The sequence below is a fragment of the Piliocolobus tephrosceles genome, chromosome 5 (assembly GCF_002776525.5).
Source record: "Piliocolobus tephrosceles isolate RC106 chromosome 5, ASM277652v3, whole genome shotgun sequence".
Classification (NCBI taxonomy): Eukaryota; Metazoa; Chordata; class Mammalia; order Primates; family Cercopithecidae; genus Piliocolobus; species Piliocolobus tephrosceles.
Genome location: NC_045438.1, coordinates 69,371,906 through 69,390,971, shown reverse-complemented (window position 1 = coordinate 69,390,971; position 19,066 = coordinate 69,371,906).

Sequence of the window (19,066 nt, the reverse complement as noted above, 5' to 3'; positions counted from 1 at the left end):
GAAGAAGATTAAGTCCAGTAAATATAGAGGTTGACAAGGGATAGATGTCCACTATGGAAAGCAAACTTATCTGTCCTACTAGCTATACATCTGATACTTCAGGAAGGTAGCTCATGCTCTTTATCTTTGAATTAAGTAGAAAGTTTACTCTTTTCCTATCAAAACTTTCTTGAAAACTTTCTTGTTGCAGACGCCCAATCTAAAAAGACATTTTTCCCTATAATTGCTGGACAGTGAATGTCATGCAATGTCAAAAGCAGTTTATTAAAAGCTAAAATTCAAAGTATTATTTCATGTAGAACATGTCAAGTAGTAACTCTGACTGCATTTTTACTGAGTCAGCTAAATTAACCTGAGGGTTTAGATGTTTCAAATACAGCAAAAGTGGCATTAGTTCTTCCATTGGCAATTATTTTTGGCTAATTAAAATTAGCCTCCCTCTGTTTTTTTGTTTTTTGTTTTTTTTTCTTAACAGACCTTCTTGTTAAAGCTTTAGTGATATCAATTTGTTGGAATAACTTACAATTTCTGCTATATGGTGGCCTCTGCAGTCAGGAGAATTAATTCGTCAGCCACATTACATTTGTTACTTTTGCTCTTCTCCTTTTTTTTTCTTGCTATCCCTTTCTTTCTTTTCCTCTCCTCACTCCTTATCATATTATTTACTATCTGAACAACATCTATTAATAACAGGTGTTACTATAAAAGAATTTAAGAAAAATAAAAGGTATTTGATAGCATACATTTTCATAACAATTTACCTTTGTTCTATTTCAGTATTATATTTGAAATCCCAAAATACAAAGTTCATGATTACTCTGAACTCTATGGTACTTATATCAAAGAACATACCAAGAAATACATGCATTCGTGCTAGGAAGAACGAAATCACTGGTCCTTTATTCAGAAAAATGTAATGCCTTTCACTACAAAAAATTGTTTTAAATAAGGAATATTGCTGAGTAAAACAAATAAACAAAAACATGATAATTATGAAAGGTCTTTTGAGTACAGACAGACTTCATTTTATTGAGCTTCCTTTTATTGTGCTTCATAGATATTGCAGTTTTTACAAATTGAAGATTTGTGGCAAGCCTGCACCTAGCAAGTCAATCAGTGCCATTTTTCTAATAGCACATGCTCACTTTGTGTCACATGTTGTTAATTTTTGCAATATTTCACACTTTTTTTGTATTATCATATCTGTTATGATGATCTGTGTTCAGCAATCTTTGATGTTATTATTGTAATTTTGGGGGGTGCCAGGAACTGCATCTTTATAAGATGGCAAACTTAATTAATAAATGTGTGTGTTCTGACTGCTCCATTCACCAGCCATTCAACCATCTCTTGTCCTCACCTCAGGCTACCCTATTACCTGAAACACAAAAATATTGAAATCAGGTCAATCAATAACCTTACAATAACCTCTAAGTGTTCAAGTGAAAGAGAGAGTCACTCACTTTAAATCAAAAGGTAGAAGTGATTAAGTTTAGTGAGGAAAGCATGTCAAAATCTGAGATAGGCTGAAAGCTAGGCCTCTTGCACCAAGAGTTAGCTAAGCTGTGAATGCAAAGGAAATGTTCTTCAAGGAAATTAGAAGTTCCACTTCATGAACATATGAATGATAAGAAAAAGTAACAGCCTTATTGCTGATATGGGGGAGATTTTAGCGGTCTAGATAAAACCAGCCACAACATTCCCTTAAGCCAAAACCTTATCCAGAGCAAGGCTACAATCCACCCTCCTCCTGCCTCAATTCAGTGAAGGCTAAGAAAAGTGAGGAAACTGCAGAAGAAAAGTTGAAAGCCAGCAGAGGTTTTTTCATGAGGTTTACGGTAAAAAGCTGTCTCCAAAACATAAAAGTGCAAGTAGAAGCAGCGTGCTGTTGGAGAAACTACATCAAGTTATCCAGAAGAGCTAGCTAAAATAATGGGTAAAGGTGGCTACACTCAACAGCAGGTTTTCAATACAGATGAAACAGTCTTATATTGGAGGAAGATGCCACCTAAGACTTCCAACACTAGAAAGGATGTCAATGCCTGACTCAAAGCTTCATTTAACAGGCTGACTCTCTTGGTAAGGTCTAATTCAACTGGTGACTTTAACCTGAAACAAATGCTCATTTACCATTCAAAAATTTGTAGGACTCTTAATACTTATGTGGAATTTTAGTCAAAACAATACTAAGCACAAAGAACAAATATGAAGACATCACAATACCAGACTTCAAATTATACTACCAAGCTATGGTTACCAAAACATCATGGTACTGGTATAAAAATACGCACATAGACCAAGGGAGCATAATAGAGAACCCATAAATAAAGTCTAATACTTACAGCCACAAAATCTTCTGTAAAGCATACAAAAATATAAATTGGGAAAGGACAGTCTATTCAATAAAATGTGCTGGGGAAACCAGAAAACTGCATGTAGAAGAATAAACTGGATTCCCATCTGTCACCTCATAAAAAATCAACTCAAGATGAATCAAAGACTTAAATCTAAGACCTTAAATACCTAAAAGTATACCTACCATTTGATCTAGCAATCCCAGTCCTAGGTATCTAACCCCCAAAAACTCATCATGTAATAAAGCAACATGCACATGCATGTTTATAGCAGCACAATTCGCAATTGCAAAGATATGGAACAAACCTAAGTGCCTATTGACCAACAAGTGGATAAAGAAAATGTGCTGTATATATACTTGGGGTACGACCAAGCCATAAAAAGGAACAAAATCGTATCTTTTGCAGCAACTGGGAGGAAGCTGGAGGCCACTATTCTAAGTGAAATAACTCAGGAATGGAAAACCAAATACTGTACATACTGTTCTCACTTATAAGTGAGAGCTAAGCTATGAGGGTGTCAAAACATACAGAGTGATATAATGGACTTTGGGGACTTTATGGGGAGGGTGGACGAGGGGTGGGAGATAAAAGATTACATAAGTGTATACTGCTTGGGTGATGGGTGCACTAAAATCTCAGAATTCACCACTAAAGAACTCATCCATGTAACTCAAAGTCACCTGTACCCCAAAAGGTTGTACCCCTGTACATCCATGTAACTAAAAGCCACCTGAACCCCCAAAACTATTGAAATAAAAAAGATAATAAAAAGCACATTTAAAAATAGTAATGCTAAATCTACTCTATGCTCTACAAATGGAGCAGCAAAGCCTAGATGATAGCACATCTATTTAGATAATGGTTTACTGAATATTTTAAGCCTACTGCTGAGACCTACTTGTGAGAAAAAAAATAAAAGATTCCTTTCAAAATATTACTGCTCTTTGATAAGAACTCTGATGCAGACGTATAAGAGGATTCATGTTTCCAATATGACTGACACAACATCAGTTTTTCAGCTCAAAGATTAATTTTGACCTTTAATTCTTATTATTTAAGAAATACATTTTGTAAGGCTATAGCTGCCATAGATAGTGATTTCTCTGATGGATCTGGGAAAAGTAAATTGAATAGCTTCTAGAAAAGAACCACCATTCTAGATACCATTAAAACATTTCTGATTAATGGGAGGAGGTCAAAATATCAACATCAACAGAGGTTTAAAAGAAGTTTATTTCAATTCTCATGAATGGTTGAAGGGATTAAGACCTCAGTGAAGGCAGTTAACTACAGATATAGTTAAAATAGTAAGAGAACTAGAATTAAAAGTTGAGCCTGAAGAATATGACTGAATTGGTGCTATCTCATGATCAAACTTGAACAGATGAGGAGTTGCTTCTTATGGATGAACAAAGAAAGTTTTCTTGAGATGGAATCTACTTCTGAGCAAGATGCAGTGAAAATTGTTGAAATGACAACAAATGATTTAGAAGCCGTGGCAGGTTTTCAGAGGATGGACTCCAGTTCTGAAAGAAGTTCTGCTATGGGTAAATGCTATCAAACACATGGCATGCTATAGGTAAATACTTCATGAAAGGAAGAGTCAATTGATATGGCAAATTTCATTGTTGTCTTATTTTAAGAAATTGTTACAGGTACTCCAACCTTCAGCAATCATCATGCTAACGAGTCAGTAGCCAACAACATCAAGACACGAATCTCAACTAGCATTAAAATTACCATTTGTTGGAGGTTCAGATGATTGTTAGACTTTTTTTTACAATATTTTAAATTAAAGTATGTATATAGATATAGATATAGATATAGATATATATTTTAGACTTTTTAGACTTAATGCTGTTGCACATTTAATAGACTCCAGCATAGTGTAAACATAACTTTCAAATGTACTTGAAATCCAAAAATGTAGTGTGACTTTTTGTGATATCATTTTATTGCAACATTCATTTTATTGTGGTGGAACAGAACCTTCAATATCTCTGAGTTAGGTCCATGTTCTGAAGGTGCTAGTCATCAGATGAATTCCAAATAATTCATAATTTAATCCAGTGATCCTACCTCACTTTGAAATAACTTTACATTCTTTTTCATTTTCTTAATATCCTTGAAGATATCAAATGCCCATCATAGGGGAATGATTATACATAGTCTCCTTCTCCATCTGTTATGTTGCTACAGAAATGAATAAATATAATACTTATCAACAGACTTAGAAGAGTTTCCAAACATAATCTTTACTGGAAGGAAGCAAGATACAGAAATACATTTTTAATGTAATCTAATTTTGTAAAATAAGTGACAGGAGAATCAGTTTGTATATGTGTTTATATATGCACAAATCTGAAAAAGTATAGAAAAACATGCATCATATTCTTACTGTTAGTTTCCTGGTAGATAAAAAGAAAATGGTATTTTAAAAATAAAGGAAATACTTTTAAAATAACAAATATACCTATGATTTTAAAATAGCATTACAGCAGAATCTTATGCACAATAATGCATATATATTTATATTTATGAAAACATGTAAAAAATAAGATTGCTAAACATGTTAATGTTGGCTTCCTTATAATAAATGCATTCAATATATTAATTTTAAAAACTATCTTATATCCTATTTACTTAAACATGAAATAGAAAGAACAATTTCATCTAATTTATTTTATTTATGTCCTTTCATTTTCAATCCTGACAGAAATTTTTTACAATGGTGATATGATTTGACTCTGTGTCCCCACCCAAATCTCATCTTGAATTGTAATCCCATAATTCTCACATGTCATTTACAATTATCAAACTTTTCAGAATAGATTAATTTTAGCTGTAAATATAACATTCTGATATAACATTTAGTTACATGATAATGCTTTTTAGCACCTGGGTATCTAGTAAATGGATTGACAAGCACTACTCAACAATAGATCTAGATAGCCAAAACAAATTACTTAAACCTCTAAAAGATATACACAACATGGGTGCAAATAATTCATTCTGTTCTAGGACTTCAATGAGTATTTCATGTATATGAAATGTTATTTGTTTTTAAAACACAGTAATTCCATGTCTGAGAGTTTTGTACAAAAAATCCTCATTTTCTCTCATAGCACAGTTTGCTTTGCACAACAAATAACACACTTATAGTGACTGTACAGCCATTTCGTGCACTGATTTAGCTAGTAAGTCATTCAGTCTCTTTAAAGCAGATACTTGTTCTGTGTTTGACTCTCTACTATGAGCCGGGGGTGGGGTACATATAATTTATCTCTTTTTTTCCCCATAAAAAGTATATAAAGCATACTTCAATAGGAAGTTAAAAATTGCCTTTCCAACATTAGAGCCATTAGCCAAAAGTTATCCTGATACATCTGGAAAGTTCTGGGCAGTAGAACTAAAATTATAATCGACCTTTTATAGAGAATGTATTTATCTGACCATCAGTACATAGATTCAGACAAAATTATTTTGGCAAATTTAATTAATTGCATTCTTCATCACACAAAAGCATAGATTTATATAGTATAGTCCTTATTTTTCAAGCCCAGTGTTCTAGAAAATTAGTTACTTTAAGAAACGGCTGAGTACGATAAACCTCTCAACTGAGGGTACATTCGAATAAGTGAAGGCACCTACTTAAAAGGGTTTCCTCACATCAGAAATAGAGAAAATAAGGAAGAAAATAATACTATTTAAAGGGTATTTTACAGTATAAAAATGAAATTATTTAACTGTGGGTATTTAACACAGAAACATTTAATTGACTTCCTTAGCCTGGGAAATAAATTGAGATTGTAAATTCGTTTGTCCTCTGTAAAAGAAGATGAGGTAGTCGGTGATTTAGATACATAGCAGCAGGTAAAGGATGTCTCAGAAACATTCCAAGTCCATGGATCTATTCCTATCCTATTGAATTGAAATTTTTCAAGTGAATTAGGAAGATGATGACCTTTTAAAACGATCTTATACTATAAATTTAGTTTAGAAACATATAAATAATCCCTTGTACAAATAATAATGTGCTACAGTATGATTTAGTGGCTACACAAGGAGAAATTCTACAGTTTAAAAAAATGCAGTTTTTTTTTTTTTTTTAACTTTCCTTTGTTTCTTAACAGTGAGAGAGATACAATATATCTAGGTGAGGCAGCCCTCCTACACCTTTGATGACTGAATGCTTGTAAGATTTCTGGAAAACATTTAGTAGAGATTATTAGTGAGCAGAATTACTGGTGAGTGAGTTAAGCATCCCAGGGATGTTTTCTTTTGTTTCTGGTTTTTTGTTTTTTGGGGGATAGTGTTTTCGCTCTAGTTGACCAGGCTGGAGTGCAGTGGCGCAGTATTAGCTCACTGCAACCTCTGCCTCCCAGGTTCAAGCAATTCTCCTGCCTCAGCCTCACAAGTAGCTGGGATTGCAGGCACCTGCCACCATGCCCGGCTAATTTTTGTGTTTATTTAGTAGAGATGGGGTTTCACCATGTTGGCCAGGCTGGTACCGAACTCCTGACCTCAGGTGATCCACCTGCTTCAGCCTCTGGAAGTGCTGGAATTACAGGCATGAGACACCGTTTCTGGCCCCAGGGATGGTTTTAATCAGAGCCAGCGCTACTGCACATCAGGGAGAGAAACAAGCTCAACACAGCGTGGTTTACTCAGCATTCATTTACATATATATTAAATATATATTACTGCTTGGTAGATAATCACAGTTTTCAATGTTTATAGTTTAGAATCAATGACACTATCACTTGTTGTTTATGGCACCAGGGCAAAAACTGCTAATTAGGTGGTGTATTCTCAAATTAGCTTTATTTCACTGACTAGCTACAAGATAATTGGAATATGCATGTTAGCCTGAAAATATCTATACTATGCGAGGCACCTAAAGTTGAAACACTGAATACAATAAATAAGCAGGGCAAAGGAATGTCCTGCATCTTTACAGAGGCACAAGGCTAATGTGTACATCCACGGAACACTAATTATTTAACGTTTACAGTGAAAGTACCATGATTTTATTTTGCCTCAAAGTTCCAAACACCCTGAAAGTAATAACTTTGTGGTAAAATCTGGGTTTAAATATTCTGCATTGAAATATTATTCCCATCACTTACTAGATGGATGATGTTGGAGAAGTTACTTCCTTCTCAATGCCTCAGTTATTTCGTTTGTAAACAGGAGGTGTCAGCGCTACTTACTTCACCGGGTTGTTCTGAGAGCTAAATGAGCCATCCCCTACAGAGGATTTATAATTGAGCCTGGCGGATAGGAGGTCCTCAATTAATATTATCTGTTAATGTTATGTTCTAAAGTACATTCAATTTTATTTAAAGTCTGTCTTATCACTGATTTTGTTTGTTTGTTTACACTGGTTCTCTAAAACTACAGTGATTTGATAAATAACAACAATAAAACAATAATCATCATGTACTATTTATGAATTAGAAACACTTAGAAATTTATTTCATAAATATTGTCATGCTACTGTAAACCTTTCACATTTATTAAAAGCTCTTTTTTCTGCATAATTTTAGAAATGTTATAAACAAGAAATATGGATAAGGCAAAAAACTGATGCAGCATACAGGAGAATTCAGCATATTTTTAGAAAAGATACTATATTACCTACTTTGGGCAGAAAGATAATTATATGCATATTTAATGGTAGTATAAAATTGGAGGAATGAGTTTTAGCACAGATTCCAGTGAGAAATGGACCCTTTTTACAAAAGAAACTTAAAAAATAACTTTATTCAGGTTTAGGAGAAAATGTATATTTTGTTTAAAACCACAGAAGACAAACTGCACTTTTATTAAGGAGAGTCACAGAGTTGCACAGCGGTACACAGGAAGTTCAACTCTGTAGGTAAGGTAAGCAGTAAGATTTCTAACGCAGAGACCTATAGAGGAAGAAATCAAACACCTGGAATCCCATAACAAGTATTCGACAGTTGACCTTCTGGAAAGATAGGAGTATATGCACACAGCTCATTAGATGAAAGCATTGCATTCACTGTGACGTCAAAGAACAGCCCAAACTTATACCACAAGCTGTGAACAATAGCTGATAGATGATGAACATTAAACAATTCAGTGTTAGGAATTAATTCATAACAGTATGCAATTTGTATTTTATGATACAGTAAAAGGCATAGGAAAATGGGGAAGGGGAAGGTCTGAAAGATTCTACTAAATGTGTACAATGTGAAAGAAACAGAGCAGACCCCATCACAGAATGGGAAGAGTGCTTAGGAACCAGGTGACTCTCTGCCATTTTCATTACAATGTGATAGCTTTCTTATTATGAATAGCAATGTCTAGAAATGAAGCTTAGCAGTAAAACCATATATTTAAATAGAAATATAATGACCAATGCTTTGGATCAATATTGACCACATTGAATAATGTGCTAAAAATAAAAAATAAAAAACTGCTAGGTCAATACCATGCGCAGACGTGAATTTTAAATGTATATTATTTACAACTTGTAAAGTCTGTTATGTGAACAGTTTGGAAGCCATTAGGAAGCCATTAAAATGCCTAGAGTTCCTGGCAAACAAGTCCTAAAACAGTCTTTGCCAATATTTTCAGAGAACTCTAGCACTGATGTGTTTGTACATGTGCAAGTGCATGTGCTTGTGAAGTCCAAGAAGTAATAAAAACAAGTGACTATGATGAATAGGATGGAAATGCAGCCACAGATGTTTGCTAAGACTAGTATCAATAATTTTGCCAGTAAATTAGAAATCTTATATTCAATCAAATAAATTCTAGAATCAGATCATACACTCACATATTAATATTGATATGAGAAAAACATAAAACATTAAAAATAATGCATGACTATGACCAAATTTGATTCAGTTGTTTAAAATAAGCCTATACTAAAATAACCAGAACCAGAAGTTACAAGATAAATTTTAATTCCAATGGAATAATAGTGATCTATAAGAAGCTAAATCAACTTTTCAAAGAGAAATGTTGGGAAAGAGGCATGTGCTTTGGTTTTAAAGAGATACCATAAAAGCCTAGTAACAGATGTGGAAAGAATGAAAAAAAAAATGACCAAGGAAATAAAATTGAGAACTCAGAGAACGAACACTTTTTTTCTGCAGATGATTTAAAATAGATAAACAATATTTTGTAATATTTTGTTGGTGTTAGAGTACTCTTTCATACGGAAAAAAAAACTAGATGACAACTTAAAATTTTGTAAGAGATATATAGATGAGGAGTCCAGATATATTAAAGATTTATATTTGAAAGGTAAAATTTTACAATTATTAGTATTTACTATATAACTATTTAGAATCTCTGTGACCTAGTGGCATTGCAATTTTTAATAGGGCTCCAGGAGAAGGCTAAATAAATAAACTAGCAAGCAAATAAATACATATAATTCATTTGATTTCACTAAAATTATAGATTTCTATGCAAAGTAGAATGTCTAAATAAAAATCAGCAGATGTTGACAGCTTGTAAATGTTATTTGTAATATATGAAACAAACAAAAACCAAAATCAAGATGATTAGAGAAACTCATGAATCTTCCAGAAAAAAGTACAAACACAAAGAATATGCATAGGTAACTCCCAAAGGTGAAACGCTAAATGATAATGTAGGTATGCAGATATCTCAAATCATTAGAAAAATGAGAAATAAAATTTAAATAAGTAAAAAGATGCCAGTTTTCTCCCATCATATTTGCAATATTCGAAAATCGGATGATGTTAGTCTTATATAATGTCATTATAGGAGTGACATTCCATCACTTTGACCATATTCTATTGGTTAGAAGCCAATAAAGGATCTTCCCCACACTCAAGAGAGGGGATTATACAGTAATATAAATACCAGAAAGCCAGGAGTGGAAAGGTCACCTTAGGATTTGTGTACCGCAGTACGCCCTCTGGCCCTCAATGATTCAAGTCTCTTTCTCATGCAAACAGTATTAATTCCCTACCAAGATTCCCAAGTGTGATGGTTAGCTTTATGAGTCAGTTTGTGCAAGCTATTAGTCCTCAGTTAATAAAATACTAATATAAGTATTGGCTGAGGGCATTTTGTAGATGCAAATAATGTCTAAAATTCGTTGACTTTAAGTAAAAGAGATTATTGTAGATAATCTGAATGGATCTTATTCAACCAGTTGACAGACCTTAAAAGCAAAACTAAGGTTTCCTTGAGGAAGAAATTCTGACTGTGCACTGCAGTTTCAGCTGGTGCCTGAAGGCTCCATCCAGCCCTGTGGGTTGTGGATGTGTTTAGACAGCCCCCACAGTCAAATAAGCCAACTCATTGCCATAATTATCTATCATCATCTGTCTACCTATCCATATACCTATATATTTCCTACTGGTTCTCTTTCTTTGAATCACAGACCAATAATATTCTCATCACATTATAGCGTCAGCTCAAGATGAAAACTTCATTATCTAAATTACATCCTGGCTCCATGAGTCTTCCAGCTGTAATCTATTAAGTCTAACTCCTGGGACACAATTTTTTGTCACCTTTGGACTTGTGAAACAAAAGAAACAAGCCATCTGTTTTCAGTACATCCAAGCTAAAATGGTTCAACAGACATGAAAATTAACTGTAGACTTTGTGGTTGAAAGGGAAGCAAATGACTGGGTATCCCCTCCTTTACTCTCTTTACTCATTAACTGCAAAAATGATTATTTTTATCTCCCTTTCAGATAAATCCTCTATTTTGGTGAACTGGTTTTTGTTTTTGTTTGCTTGCTTGTTTGTAGCTGGACTTATCTTCTCATATTCTACATTGATCTTTGTTTCTCAGCAGCCTTTTGTCCTGGTTTGGTTACAGATATATTTTAGATTTTTGTAAAACTAAGTTGACTTTCTATTTCTCATTTACCTTGGCAATCTGGGTTAGTTTCTGAGAGAGACAAAATTATAACTACATTTACCTTTTTCGGTAATAAAACCTCAAATTTCATTCTTAAACTCAGAAGAAAATATTTAAAAAGTGACCAGGTAAATGTGGAAGGAAACAACCAATATTCTCAGATGGCTTGTGGATCTAGGAGAAGTTCTACAAGCGTGAATAATAAACTAAAAATAAACAAAATAATGTAGCAGTATGCAAAAATATCTGCATCAATAATTTCTTTTAACAGTTAAACAGGTTATAATAGAATTAAATGTTCTTGAAAACTGATACTGTTTTGCTGATTCAAGGGATACAAATGTCCCACCATAATCAATGAAGAATAAACACACTGCAGTTTGTTGTTGACAATTTGAACAGAGTTTATAGAAACCCATTTTAGTGAGAATGCTCTATAGAATTTTAACACATGAAGTTTTATTTTTCTCACATCTGGGAGTTTTAAAGAACTCCAGAAAGTGACTTTGGGTGACTTTAAGCAGAAAAACTACTCTTGATTCAAGAACAGTGTTTTATGTGGGTGAGAAGTCACAGGGATGGAAAAGACAAACCTGTTATCTTTGTTGTCTCTAGACTGTTTGGAGAGAATCAAGCTCTAGAAATTACAGAATGATTAATTTTAGCATTTAATAATACTCTGGAAAATATGACTAGTCCTGTTCTTTTTATTTTCTTGTGTTGTGCTTTTCTTTTTCTTGTTTTTTATTTCTTGCTTTTATTGTAAGATGGAACTTACAATAATTTTTCCAGGAGAGAGATAGAGAGAGAGGAAGAGAATTAGAATACTTTTTTTTTTTTTTTAATTTCAAAGATGAAAAAGAAAAACAGAGAGTAATTAAAAGATTCCATGGATTAGAATGGCATGAAGTCAAAACCAAAGTTTTTCCAGTGTTTTGGAACAGTTAGAATAGTTAAAAGGGGCCGGGCTCACGCCTGTAATCCCAGCGATTTGGAAGGCCGAGATGGGTGGATCACTTGAGGCCAGGAGTTCGAGAGCAGCCTGGCCAACATGGTGAAACCCAGTCTCTACTAAAAATACAAAGATTAGCTGGGTGTGGTGGCACACGCCTGTAATGCCAGCTACTTAGGAGTCCGAGACTGGAGAATCGCTTGAACCCGGGAGGCGGAGGTTGCCATGAGCTGAGATTGAGACAGTGCATTCCAGCCTGGGAGAGTGAAACTCTGTTTAAAAAAAAAAAAAAAAGGGCCGGGCGCGGTGGCTCAAGCCTGTAATCTCAGCACTTTGGGAAGCCGAGACGGGCGGATCACGAGGTCAGGAGATCGAGGCCATCCTGGCTAACACGGTGAAACCCCGTCTCTACTAAAAAATACAAAAAACTAGCCGGGCGAGGTGGCGGCGCCTGTAGTCCCAGCTACTCGGGAGGCTGAGGCAGGAGAATGGCGGGAACCCGGGAGGCGGAGCTTGCAGTGAGCCGAGATCCGGCCACTGCACTCCAGCCTGGGCGACAGAGCGAGACTCCGTCTCAAAAAAAAAAAAAAAAAAAAAAAAGAAAAAGAAAAAGAAATAAAGAAAAAAAGAAAAGAAAAAATAACAAACTTGAAAGGATGAAAAAGACAAAGCACTAGTCTCCTCAGGATCCCAGAACTTGTCAGCAAATCAAAATTGTCTTAATGTGTGTGAGAGAGGTAGGAATTAACTGTATTTTCTCATGTTTCATTGCGAGAATAAGTACTTGATTATGAAGTTGATGAAATAAGAAATATGAATAAACCCATGTTCAAAGTTATTATTGGAAGAAGAAAAAGAAATGCATATATTGTAAGTTGCTAGATGGGAAAATAATTCACAAAGGGGAGACATAAAATGCACAAAGCCAAGGAAACATCATGTAATAAATATTTCAAAATCAGGTGGTTTTACAAGACAATAGGAATAATGAGGGCATTAAGACTGGTGCTATATTCCTCTTTGATTTGTTGCCTTCACCTGTTGTTTCTTAATGGCCAAAAACACTAAGCTGCTAGGGAAATTCTTATATGAACAAGCACAATTATTACTTCATATTATATCATTCTATTTTCAATTACACATGAGTTATGTTAATGACTCTTATTTGTTCATTTGATATCAAATCATAATGTTTTCTGTTTCTTTTCTTAGTTATTATTATCTTTGTTTTGCAAGTAATAAATAAATGGCAGTCCCCTTGATACTTCTCCCAATATTATTTCAACTCCCATAGAACACAACAATTGACAATCAGTATATTATGTATATACACAGTTTGGTATATTATTTTGGGCTATTGTCTGTTTTCAGAAGCATTGTTGTTAAAACAAATTACCACAACCTTAGTGGCTGAGCAGCATATTTACTGTCTTACAGTCCTGTACGTCGGAGTTCAGACATGGGTCTCACCGGCTAAAATAAATATGTCAGCAGGGCTGATTCCGTTCTGGAGAGTACAGGGGATAATCTGTTTTCTTGCCTTTTTCATCTTCTGGCAGCTGCTTGCATTTCGTGACTCACGGCCCCCTTCTTCTCTCTCAAACCCAGAATTAATGGGTCTAATTTTTCTCACACAACCATCTTCTCCAGTTAAACAAACAAACAAACAAAAAATAGAGAAAGACCACTCTTCTACTTTTAAGGATTCAGGTGACTATATTAGACACACAGGATTATCTAGAATAATTCCTAGATTTCAAATGTATTTGATTAGCAATCTCAATTGTGTCTGTGTCCTTAATTCTTGTTTACTATGTAAAATAATATAATAACAGATTCCAGGGATTAAGTTATGAGCAACTTTGGGGAATCGTCATTCTACCTACCACACTAGATAAACATAAACAATGTTTGTTTGTTTTAGTTTTGTCCCAAAAAATCAGGTATCACTCTTTGAATTTTATATGTTTTGTTTTCCTTTAATAATAAATACGTTTTGGAGGGCTTTCTATTATCAGTAAACACAGATTTAATTGATTATATTTAAAAACATAGTGTTCCAGGGTATGAATATAGACTAATCTAATGAAACACCCCCTTCTACAACTGTTGTCATTATAAGCAATGATGAAACATAAACCTTATGTCTACATATTTATACACATGTGCTACTACATCTATACAATAAACTCATAATTACAGAATTTATTTGTCACTACCAAATTTCTACCTAAAATTGGTTAAAAATAGTAGTTAAGCTAATGATTTACAGAGTTCCCATATCCCTGGACATTTATAAAAGTAATTATTAAAAATCATTTAATATTTGTTCATTTGATGGTTTTAAAAAGCATTTTATTGCTTAATTTGTCTTTTGCCTAATTACTAATGTACAGAGATTTCCATTTTTGTCTTCTATTAACATAAACACTCTATCATGTGTTTATTAACCAAATATATTCGTTTTGAGGACATAACCATTTCAACCTTTGCTCGACTTAAAATTGAATGATTTTACACCACATTAATCATTTATTATAATTAATTCATTTCAGATTATCTCTTGTATTATAATTTTGCTTATGGAGCAGTGTGCCATATGTAAGAATTTAATTTTTCGGTTGGTAATTTTGTCAATCTTTACTTTTACACTGTCTGACTTTTGTGTCATTCTTATGAAGTAATTTGTGTTTCTGAGTGTGTGTATATGTGTATTCACATATGTGCCTGCTTTTTGTTAGTTTTGTTTTCCTACCTGAGACCTCATAAGTATTGTCTTATATCATCTGATTATTTTTGCTTTATTTTGTCTATTTTTTTTACTTCTCATGTTTGTTTTTTATTTAATACTTTAATTATGCTTATTCCCCTCAAATAGCGGTACCTACAGCATTATTTAGATATCTAACTTTTTGGTAACAATGACCAATTTCCTGAACCGTATCAGGCAGTTCTGTCATAATGCAATGTATGCAGTTCTAAAAATCATTATGTTGTGCAAGAATGGCCCAATAAAAGTCATGGGTCTTATTAGAAAAATGGGGTTGAAAGAAATATACTAAAACATCTAATTAGTGACACAGAGAAAACAAAAATGTAGGAACACAACGAAACACAGTGAGATAGTTTTATCCATGTCAAATGGTTCACAAACGTGAATTCTACAATTGATATGGTACGTTACTTAGAAAAGAGTTGAATTTTCTGGAGGTGAGTATTGGAATGATTGCAGCTTATGTGTTATTATGAAGTAATGGGAGGGATGTCTCTGACTCATAGAACACGTGAACTAAGATATCTAAAAATGAAATGCGTGAGTATGTTTTCTGTATTTCTATGAGACTGTTCTGCGGGGTGCAATCTGCTGCATTCATTTAATGCTTCTCTGGAAAGAAATAGCACATAAGCAATCAGAAAATTTGCATTATACTTAAATTGTTCTGTAATATGTCAATTGTATTGGAATGAAGGCCCTTTTGTAAAAGCAAGTGTTATGTATGTAAGAACCGACTATAACTAGAAATGTGACCTGAATCATTGTTTATGCCTTTATGTATTCATAAGTCATTTTCTGTATTTTCTATTTACTTCCTCCGATCTGTTTGTTTTCTGAACAAAGTCGTATGTCCAGTTTTTATATTCAATTGTATCTATTTTCTATTTTCTTATGATTAACAAAACAGAAACAAGTACTATAATAAGGATATAAGTAAGGCGATAAGTTAGAACAGGAAATGGAACTACTAAATCGGGCAAATGTAATTAAAAAATAATACAGGAGATTGGCAATTGTGCTAAGTTAAATAGTGGGTTTTATTTGATAAACAGAAAAGTGAAATATTCTGTTTATTTGATAAATAGAAACGTGACAGATTGAAAGAATATTGTAAATCAGTGTTTTAAGTGGCGGATAATCATATGTGTCTATTTTTTGGAACGTGGTGTCATCCAGAATAATTAGAGGGTCATGAGTTTAGAGGAAAGTATTGGGATAGGAGTCTGAAGTGGTAGAATGGACTTAGTAGACTGCACATAAGCTTGCATTGAAAGGCACTAAGACACAATACATAAAAGCCACTAGAGGGAGGCCAAGGCGGGCGAATCACGAGGTCAAGAGATCAAGACCATCCTGGCTAACAAGGTGAAACCGGTCTCTGCTAAAAATACAAAACATTAGCCGGGTCGTGGTGGCGGGCGCCTGTAGTCCCAGCTACTCGGGAGGCTGAGGCAGGAGAATGGCGTGAACCCGGGAGCCGGAGCTTGCAGTGAGCCGAGATGGCGCCACTGCACTCCAGCCCGGGCAACAGAGTGAGACTCGGTCAAAAAAAAAAAAAAAAAAAAACAGCCACTAGAGATGTATTTTGAATTATGCAAATGTTATGAATATGAGGAAGAGAAAGGAGGATTTACTCATGTGAAAACATTAAGGAAGTAAATTCTGTCCAATGTAAAGGCAAGGAGACCTCATAAAGGACTTGTGAAACTAAGGAATAAAAACTTACGCATTTCGTTACAGTGAGACTTTGCCCTAAACTTCCTAGGCTCAAAGTCAGCTCCAATATGTCCCAGCTGTCAGGATCTTAAGTAACTTAGGTAACATCACTATGCCTGTGTTTTTTCATCTTTAAAATGGGTTAGAGATAATAATACTTCATCGATTATTGTGAGGTTTTAAAACAGAATCAACACAAATAAAACAGGAATATTTCTGATACATAGTAAGTGATTCATAAATATTAATGAGTATTTTTATTTTGACTATCATTGTTGCTGCTGCTGTTGTCATAACCTCATTCTAAGGAAGAGGGCAACAATATCACTTCTCTGTATTAGTGACCCACATTCATTTAACCTCTTTGTACACCACTTCTATTATATTTATAACTTACTATAATACTTTTTGCAATTTTATCTCATCACTTCAAGTCACCTGCTATTAATGCAGAGCGCACTGATACAATGAGAATAATACCTATTTATTCATAAAGTTATAAAATATTTACAATTTTTTTAATATTTAAAAATATTTTTATCTAGTTGGTTTTGTTCAATCAGAGTTCACTGTTGCTTGTCATCCTAAAACCTAAGGAAATTCTCTGGAGTCTCTTTCCATATTGAAAATAAAGCTCTTATTTATTTAATTCAAACTCAGTTTATGCTCAAATATGCTTTTCTAATAGACCTGTGTAATTTCTCTCAAATTTAATTCTCCTTCATTTCCCTAGTATATTTAATGAAACAAAACTTGTAGGGACTGGCTTAAATAAACAAACTTTCTCAAGCTATTTATCATAAATGTGTTGAACAAATAAAAATCTTTGCTGTGGTTGAAATGCACTGTGGTAATCAGGATAACGTTAAACATGACTGTCACAATCACATTTAGATGACCTATCTTTGTTTTCTCTTCCCATACTCCCTCTCTCTCAGATTATCCACATGAAAGCTTTCTTTGTATTCCAGTTAATCTTTTCCCCACCTAAATCGAAAATGCTATGTCTCCTATCACAATTGGCTTTTGAAAATAATAATAATAAAGTTACAAAGAAAGGATTAGGATAATAGGCTGAGAAAAAGAAACACACAGAAGAACCATCAAGAATTAAAACTCCTGTTTATATTTATGTGTTGGCAATAACAATCGGGAGACCAGTGAAAAAGATAGATAGAAAACAGTTTAAGCAGGACACAGATAAATAAATATAATGTTTTGAAAATCATATCCACATTGAATGCATTTGGAAATTTTCTATGGCATGCCAATTTCTTTATAAAATATTTGTATATTTTAAGATTTTCCTCTTAGCATTTAATCACATTAAATTTATCTACACTTCAGGGAATATTTGATACATTTAAAATTTGTCATTGGAGTAATAAATAAAAGACATGTTAGAGTCTCTATCATTTAAAATATATTCATTATGCATTTTATTTATTATTTATGACATACAAAACTACAAAAGTTGCATTAATAAAATTGTCTCACTTACATTAAAATTATTCAAATCTGTAACAATTTTGTTCAGTTTCCATTGTGGGGGAAAATTTCCTGTATATAAATGGTGGTTTAATATAAACAAATGGATAGAATATAATGGCGTAAATATTATTTTTTGAAAGAATTTTTGGTTAGCAAAAAAGTGTTAAACTTATCTTGATTGGCTTGCAATGGGCATAGACAATTTTATTTAGAATCCAAACACTAAAACATTCCAAAATGGATCAAAAGTATTACCGATATTGGAATCTCTCTATATGTATCAGACAAGCAAATGAAAAATAGAATAGAATAAAGTAAATAGCTATAGATCACAAACAAATGTAATATTAGGTGACAAAAATATCCTTTCCAGGGAAAAATACCATGTTTAACAAAACTTTTGAATTATAATATAAATGTATGTGCTATTAGCCTTACTGCATTTGTACACACACACATATGCACACATACATACACGTGCACACACACACATATCTGGCACAGATAGGAACTGACTTAGGGGCAAGTAATTAAGAGTAGGAATAAATGTATGCCGCCTAACTATAGAAAATTTTACTGTGCTGTCCAATGGGATACATAATTGAGACAGGCATCCACTAAAAATTGTATACACTATCCAAAAAAACTGCATAATTTTGACTGGGGAGGCATTTCATGGGATGCATATGTGTATATATTTATCAGATTATATACTATAAATACTGGCATTTTATTAAAGTCTTTCTTAGTAAAGCTGTTTTTTAAAAGAGTGAACAAAATAATCTCTAACCATGAGCTTTATTCCAAGCTTGCCTAGTTATCAATCCAGTGGGAATAAATTCTGGTAAGTGCTTTTTCCATTTTATATAAAATAGCAGAAAGGGGACAGA